We start from the raw sequence: 8193 nt of genomic DNA, 5'->3' as shown, positions 1-8193 counted from the left end.
ATCTCATTTACATGTCAACAAGGGTACAACTGGCTATTCAGGCGGGTTTCCTGCTGCAACCAAGAATTCTTATAAACTGTCTGTTCATTCTGTATTGAGTTGGGATGGTTCTCACTTTCAGTTTTCCCTCCCTTCTTCTCTTTTCCCCTCTTCTATTCTGGTGCTCTTTCATGTCTACCTACCCACATATATGCAGTCAGTATCTCAAATCCTCACATCCCCAACCGACCGCCTAACACTGAGGCTGTGATTTTTAATGCCGGATAACATTGGGAGGAAAAACCTTTTGAAAATAATTGTTTCTGTGCTTTGATCCAGAAGTTCTACTTCTGGGTGTCTTTGTTTCGTTTTGTTTTTTTCTTAACAATGAATGGTTAATTCAGATAAAAATTTAACTATAAGGATGTTTATCACAGCATCACATATAATAGGGGGAAATTAGAAATAATCCAAAGACACATTAATAAGAGACTTGACAAATGATGGCATTGCCCTGCTACAGAATACTATGCAATAGTTAAAATGAGATAAAACTGTTTATACTGACATGGAAAGATATTCAGGATATTAGCAGATGTGCTGTGAGTGAGGCTGTAAATGTGCCTGCAGAGTTTGGCCTGGCTTCTGGAGCATCTGTGATGTGTCGTGAGATAGCCGCCGTCTGTCCAGGTGATTCCTGGTCCCAGAGTGAGGGACACAAAGAGCAGAGTGAACTTGAGGCGGAGTCAGCTCAGCCAGGGCACAGACCAATGAGGGAGAGATGAACATTTGCTGCTGAGAGTCACTGAGGTTTGCGGGTGGTTGGTTTGTGATGCCAACATCTGACTAACATTGTGATTCATTACTCATTAGTTGTGATGTTTATGTAGCTCTCCTATGCTAAAAATACAGACACAGGAAATCTCATTAGATGTAGGGAAAAAGTGATATGGATTACCCTAGGTACCCAGTAAATGTGACGCATTTACACTGCTTTATGAGTGTATCGCACGTTTGAGAGGGCTCTATCTATCTTTCTCACTGAGCTGCTGGAAAGCCTTGAAACCACATTTGCAGTGGACTGATTGTCTAATACTGTGAAAGCTACTTGGCTGATGTTAAAGCGAATGAGCCAGACTTCTATGCTCCTCTCTCCCTTTGCTATTCTCACCTGACCTATGTGTCACATGGGATTGCAGGCATTTCTGTATGCGATTTCCAAGTCTTGAAATGAAAATATATTTTTACCTGTAAAATGGGAATCTTTTGTTGATGTAAAAATGTTGCTGTGGTAAGTAGTCCAAGCCAAATACACTTGGGGCTGTTTCCCATAAGGGTTTAGAATCTGGTTCTATTCATGAAAGTATATCATTTCCTTAAAGTAAAGTTCTTAACGGTGGCACTTCTGACATTTTGGGCCAGACTTGTGGGCAGCTGTCCCATAGATTTTAGCATTTTCGTGGCCTTCCTGGCCTTTAGACACACTAGATGCCAGGAGTACCGCTCCAGATGCCTGTGCCCCTCCCCACAACATCTGCGGTCATTGACAACCAAAAACCTTTTCTGACATTTCTGTATGTTTTCTGGGAGGCAAACTCACCCACATGAGAACCGCTGCCTTAATAAGTGAATTTTAATGGTTTTCATACCTGGTTACACATTAGAATAATCTAGTAAGCTTTTAAAAAATATCTTATTTTGAAATAACTTTGAAATTACTGAAAAATGCATTAGTAGGACAAAGAACTCTTGTTTACCATTTATTTATAATATAGAAATATTAGATGTGGAGTATAACATAACATGATATAATATTTACCAGATGTACTTTTTTATTCTTGTTCTACATGTGTGCATACATACTTTTTTCCTGGATCATTTGGGAATAAGTTGCAGACAGTATGACCGCAGACCCCTTAATATTCAGTGTTTATTTCCTAGAAACAAGGATTATTCTTTCACATAATCGTGGTATGAGTAACAAAAGCAGGAACTTTAAGATTAACACAATATTATTTTCCAACACACAGTCTGATATTCAAGCTTTGCCAGTTACTTCCCCAAATTTTTTCACAGAGCAGGCCCCAGTGAAGGACACTCATTGTAGTTTGTTGTCATATTTCTTTAATGTCCTTTAATCTAGAGCAGTAAACCTTCCATTGGTGTTTTTTTTTTTTTTTTTTTAAATAACCTCAACATTTTTCAAGAGTACAGAGGACTTGTTTTGGAGAAAGGCTCTCTTGACTCTTTTTTTTTTTTTTTTTAAAGATTTTATTTATTTATTTGACAGAGAGAGATCACAAGTAGGCAGAGAGGCAGGCAGAGAGAGAGAGAGAGAGAGAGAGAGAAGAGAAAGCAGGCTCCCTGCCAAGCAGAGAGCCCGATGCAGAACTCGATCCCAGGACCCTGAGATCATGGCTTAAGCCAAAGGCAGAGGCTTAACCCACTGAGCCACCCAGGAGCCCCTGGAGAAAGGCTCTCAATTTGGATGTGACCACTATTTCCTTATGGTTGGATTTGGGTTGTGCAGTTTTGACAGGAGCATTATGTGAGTGATGCTGCGAGCTTCTCAGTGCATCTCATCAAGAACCACATGATGTAGGTTAATTCCTTTATTAGTGATATTAACACTGATCATTTGATTAAGGTGGTGTATTTATTTCCTAGGGTTACCATAACAAATTACCACAAATCATGTGGTTTAAAACAACAGAAAAGTTTTCCCTCATAGTGTGGAGGCCAGAGTCCAAAACCAAGATGTTGTCAGAGCTGTACTCCCTCTGGGAAGACTGGAGTACAAGCCTTCCTTGCATCTTCTGGCTTCTGGTAGCTGTTGGCATTTCTCATATCTTCTTGGCCTCTGTCTTTACGTGGCCGTCTTCTCCTTCTCTGTTGCCTTCTCCTCTTCTGTTTCTTATAAGGACACTTATCATTGGATTTAGGGTCCAAGTAATTCAGGATGATTTCATTAAATCTTTAACTTAATGATACCTGCAAAGACACTTTTTCCAGATAAAGTCATATTCACAGATCCTGGGGGTTAGGACATAAACATATCTTTTAGGGGCATCATTCAAGCCACTACAGGTTGTGCCTGCCAGACTTTTTCACTGTATATTTATTCTTTACCCTTTAGCATTAGGATGTAATTTATGAAAGATACTTTGAGATGATGTAAATATTCTTTCTATTCCTCATCAAACTCTTACCTATTAGTTTTAGCATCTATTGATTATTCTTGCTCAACTGGTGATTTTCTAATTGCATTTTTCCTTCCACATTTATTAGCTGACATTCTTTTGTAAGAGCTTTTTCTTCCTCATCCTTACTTCTCTCCCTCTTTCCTCTCTTTTTTGAATATATCAGTGTAGACTAATTTTATTCAATGGATTATAATCTATTATTATTATTTTATTTTCATATTCAAATTTTCCCAGATGTGACCAGCAAGAGCCCTGTCAAATGAAGTTCTGTGTTCTTTGACATGACTCCCATCATTCTTTGGGCAATTTTCTACTTTCTGGCACAAGAAAATGTTCTGAGTTCATTTTATATTTTCCTCACTCCAGCCCTGGGATCAGTCCTTTCACCAAGGACCCTCGGTTTCTTTTAGTGGGGAATAGTATTTAGAAATCAAAATCTGGGTGTTTGAGAAATTTTTCTAAATATTGTGTCTCTATTTTATTGGCAAAGAAATAAAAACTGTAGTGAAAAATGAATCTGACCACAACAACTGTTGAAGAGGATATAGATCTACTGGGATCAATCCTAGTGGGAATAAAAATGATATATCTAATTTGAAAAGTTTGGTGCAACACTTTGACATGGTCTCATAATTACGAACTTAATCATATTCTTCTTTCTAGAAATATAACCGAGAGGTATCTGCTCAAGGGAAATTATTTCCTATGTGCTCCATGAGACGTGTGCAAGGATGTTCATAGCTCAGTACTCTCAAAAACAAATTCCTTTCTAATGTGGTCTGTCTTGGTCTCTGAGGTGCAAGAGAGTGCTTCAGCCTCACCCTCATATTCTAGAATTCTCTCAGTGGCGTCTTAATACATGAACAGATGTTAGTTAGTTAGTTGTTATTATGTGGGAAAGAGAAGTCAGAAACAACCTACAATTGCCATCTTGGTGATGTCAGTCCCTGAGAAGCTTTTTAAATAAAAAAAATTTTGAACCCTACTTCTGGAGACTGTAAGTCAAAGTCCATGTCGTGTGTGTGTGTGTGTGTGTGTGTGTGTGTATGTTTGTGTAAGGTTTCAGGTAATTCTGTTGCATAGCAATGTGTGGGAGCTACTGCCCTAATGCATTTAAACCATGATTTAGTTTATACTACATTTTTCAAAAGCATTTTTTTAATCTAAAGGAATAAATAATTGCTTTATACCTTAATTACTGGAAACCTAAGCAAGTAAAAACTATAATCTGAAAAAAATACTAGGTATCAGTTGTCAGAGATAAATGCCTAAGGTAGAGAATGTGTTCCATGAGGTAAAATAATTATTGATTACAAAATCAAGTCAACTTAGACTCATGTCTCAATAAAACTACATTCTCAAGGGATAAATTAGAAATTTTACTTTTAAATTGCATTCCTCTGACTATAATCACTCTCCCTCTCTCCCTCTCTCCCTCACACACAGACACAAGAATGCATCACTTTATGGGAAGAGGTTCCGGGAATACAAGAGTTTTCACAATAGAATAGAAAAATCATCTATTTCAATATCCATTGCTTGGCTACCTTCAATAATAGATAACTCAGAGAAGGAACAAAATTACTCCAGTGAAGCCAACTGTACTGTTGAATAGCTTTATCACATTTTGATATTGAACGTGAAAAAGCATTTTTCCCCATATGAAATTTTGGGTTAATCTTTTTTTTTTATTTCTTAAAAAAGAAGGAACATTCCAAGGAACTAACATTTATATTTTGAGGAAGAATTTCTTGTTCTATGTACAGATTACTAGTATGAATACTGAAACTTTAGGTAAATTCGTCTTGGTAAAAGGGAATACAATATACCTCCTCTTTCAGATGGACTTTCTTCCTCCCTGAGAATCACTCACGTAAATTTTGAGAAAATTCCCCATGGACGCAAGCACTATCATTCTTATTATCAGCAAATAATAAGAGTTGTCATTTCTGAGTATGGCGGTGTCTCCTCATCCACAGTTTCCCGTGGCTTCAGTTTCACAGGGTCAGCCCCGGTCCCGAAGCAGAGCGGCCCGGCGCGCGGTCAGCAGTACCTGACGTTAGGTTGGGCACCAGTTGTTCCCGGGCTTCATGTCACCACCTAGGCGTTTTATCATCTCACGTCGGCGCAAGAAGGGTGTTAGTTCAGTAAGATACTGTAACAGAAACCACATCCACATAATTTTATTACACGGTATTGTTATAATTGTTCTATTCCATTAGTTATTAGGTAATATCGCTATTATCTCAACGTGCACAATTTGGACACTGAACTTCATCCGAAGTATGCATGTGTGAGTCTGTACGTCTAGAGCAACGTAGTGACACAGGGTGTGGTACCCTGCGTCATCTCAGGGGTCCACGGGGTCCTGGACTGTGTCCCCGCGTCAGGGTGGGGACCACGCACCTCCGGGAATGTTACGCAGCGTCGCTATTTTGCAAACGAAGAGAATACGTGGAAGCCAGACAGAAGGAACAGAACGGCCTCGGGGAAGCCGACGGTTGTGCTCCGCAGCGGCGTCCTGTCCGGGTATCGACTCGGGCGTCGTGCGTCCCCGGTTCGGCCTAAGGTGGGCGAGGCGGGCGCACAGTGGGACTACACGCAGCTGTGACGCGGCGCACCCACCACGGACGGGCCGGCAGAGCAGGCCCCTGGACCCAGCGACGGGTCTGCGCTGGTCTGAGTGAACTGAAGCAAAAAAGACGTTTTTTTGACACTTCCGGGGAAAAGTCGACCTTCCGCCTTCTCTAAAATGGCGCCGCGGCAGCCATTTTCCCCACAGGGCGGAAGTGCGACAAGATGGCTGACGCGGTAGGATAAGGATGACGGGACATGTCGGACGCGGAGCCAAGAGTAATGCGGCCGCGCACCGACGCCGCCCTGCGTCTCTGGAACGGCTCACCCTGGCGGTGGGGGGGCGTCGTCTGAACTTTTTTTTTTTCAAGATTTTATTTATTTATTTGACAGACAGAGATCACAAGTAGGCAGAGAGGCAGCAGAGAGAGAGGAGGAAGCAGGCGAAGGCAGCGGCTTAACCCACTGAGCCACCCAGGCGCCCCGTCGTCTGAACTTTCTGATGACCTCGTCCAATAAATGCCCTACGTTAAGCCAGCTTGAATGAGACCTTTCGTTCCATCTCTTTATAGCGTGTCACACTCAATTCCACGGCCTAGCATGGTCCTGAGCTGCCTGGACAAGGCGTGTGTGTACGTGTGTGTGTGTGTAAGGTGCTCAGTTTGTGCCAAAACCATGTGGTAACATGGTGAACGTTTTCAAAAAGAAGAAGGAAATGGTGTATGACCATACACCCCGAAAAGTCGACTAGTACAAGGTTGGCCCACATCCTTCCCGCCCTTCCCCGACCTGTCGTGGGCACCACTTCGAGGCAGGGTAGGCCAAGCCACCCACATAATTTTGTACCTTGGCGGGTAAATCCTTTTCCCACCTCACTATGTGATGCTCTGTATAGAGATCACTGCGAGATGTTCTATGTATAATACGATGTCCATAAAAATCTCCCCAGTTTTGGACATGCAGGTTGCTTACAGCTTTTTACTTTATGGAGAACAGCGCCGTGCATGTATACATGGATGTGCATGGATGTATCTGTGTACATATGTGCATGTGTGTACGTGTAGGTATGTATGTGCATGGAGGAACATGGAAGGACATACACAAAACATCATGCCGGCAGATGCTTTCCTTAAGGCCTCTGCGTCTCCTGGGCCAGAACCCGATCAAACTCCGAGAATTAGGTCAGGTTGGGCTCTGCCTGCTGCATGTCATTGTTGTAGGTATCTGTGTATGCAAATCTGGTGTTATTTACTGTGCTAGGTTAAAAAAAGGGAATAAGCATCTTAAGGTTTTTGCTAGAATAAATAATGATGATTTGAGATAACGTTTGGAATCCCTGGTTAAAATGCAGAAGATGACTCCTAGGTGGAAGCCGGTGGGGACCCATGCAAACAAAGCAGTAATACCAAATCCAAAAGGAAATACCATGGAGGTCCAGCAATAAAGATTGCAAGCAGAAATAATCTTTTTGTACTGAGATGCTCTACTCAATCTGCTTTGTTTAATTAAAAGAGGGGCAGAGGGAGAAGCAGACTCCCCACTGAGCAGGGAGCCCAACCTGAGGCTCGATCCCAGCAGCCTGGGATCATGACCTGAGCCGCAGGCAGAAGCTTAACTGACTGAGACACCCAGGTGCCCTGTGGGTACCCTGTGGTACCACAGCCCTGTGGGTCTGCTTTTTGTACTGAGATCCTCCCCTGAACTACTCAAGCAAATGTGTTTGGCCACCGTCCTCAGAAGAGGTTACGCCAAAAGAGGGCAACTCTTTACTGCCCCTGAGAATCTGTCGACTGCACTGCTGGGATAAGAGGTCTCTGCTGGCCTGGCCTGCCCACTGGCCTCCCGTGGCTCCCCACGTCTGGCCCAGCATCCCCCGGTAACTGCACAGCTTGAGCACTTTTCTGTGAACTTAGACACTGTCTCTTGCTAGCCTGAGATTCATTTAGATTTATCTCTATTTGCTATAAATAATTAAAAGGGCCCTGAGTGGTTATTCAAGAGTAGTGTCCAGGCACTTCTCCAAATCTCCTTCTCTTTCTCAGCCTCGTTTAGGAACTGAAAGACTGGCGAATTCTTGACTAGACGTCCCGTTCTTTGGCCCTGCTAACCTTGGTCTGCAGGTACACAGCTGCAGCTGGAGATCTTGACATCTGTGTCTCAGCCCGGGTCCCAAACACAATTTCTTGACAACTATGTTAGCAAAAGCATTTAAGCTGCACTCACAAGAGCATTAAAAGCAGAGCCAGTTTGTTCAGTGGGTCTGGTTTCCCGAATGAGGGAATCCTTCTTTGGCAGAGTATGAGTTGGCTCCTGACAAAGAGGTTTCATGTTGCAGAGCCGGAAGAGTGCATAGTAGTGACTTCTGAGGAGAGTAAAGAAGCCTACGTATTCGAAACCAGCCCAGTAAGAGGGGATCTCCTCAGGGGGAAGTTAGTTG

The 8193-nt window shown here is 42.5% G+C and overlaps 1 long non-coding RNA gene across 1 annotated transcript; it reads right to left on the bottom strand.

The window, feature by feature from the left end:
• Positions 1 to 2610: 2610 nt before the first annotated feature.
• LOC131828217 (uncharacterized) lies at positions 2611 to 5918 on the bottom strand. The gene is made up of 3 exons (XR_009352291.1): positions 5589 to 5918; positions 5012 to 5337; positions 2611 to 2970 (listed from the first exon to the last, which is right to left on the bottom strand). It is a non-coding gene; the product is annotated as an uncharacterized LOC131828217 (long non-coding RNA).
• Positions 5919 to 8193: the final 2275 nt, after the last annotated feature.

Source organism: Mustela lutreola, chromosome 3, assembly GCF_030435805.1.
Source record: "Mustela lutreola isolate mMusLut2 chromosome 3, mMusLut2.pri, whole genome shotgun sequence".
Taxonomy (NCBI): Eukaryota; Metazoa; Chordata; class Mammalia; order Carnivora; family Mustelidae; genus Mustela; species Mustela lutreola.
This window is presented reverse-complemented; position numbering and strand designations above follow the sequence as displayed.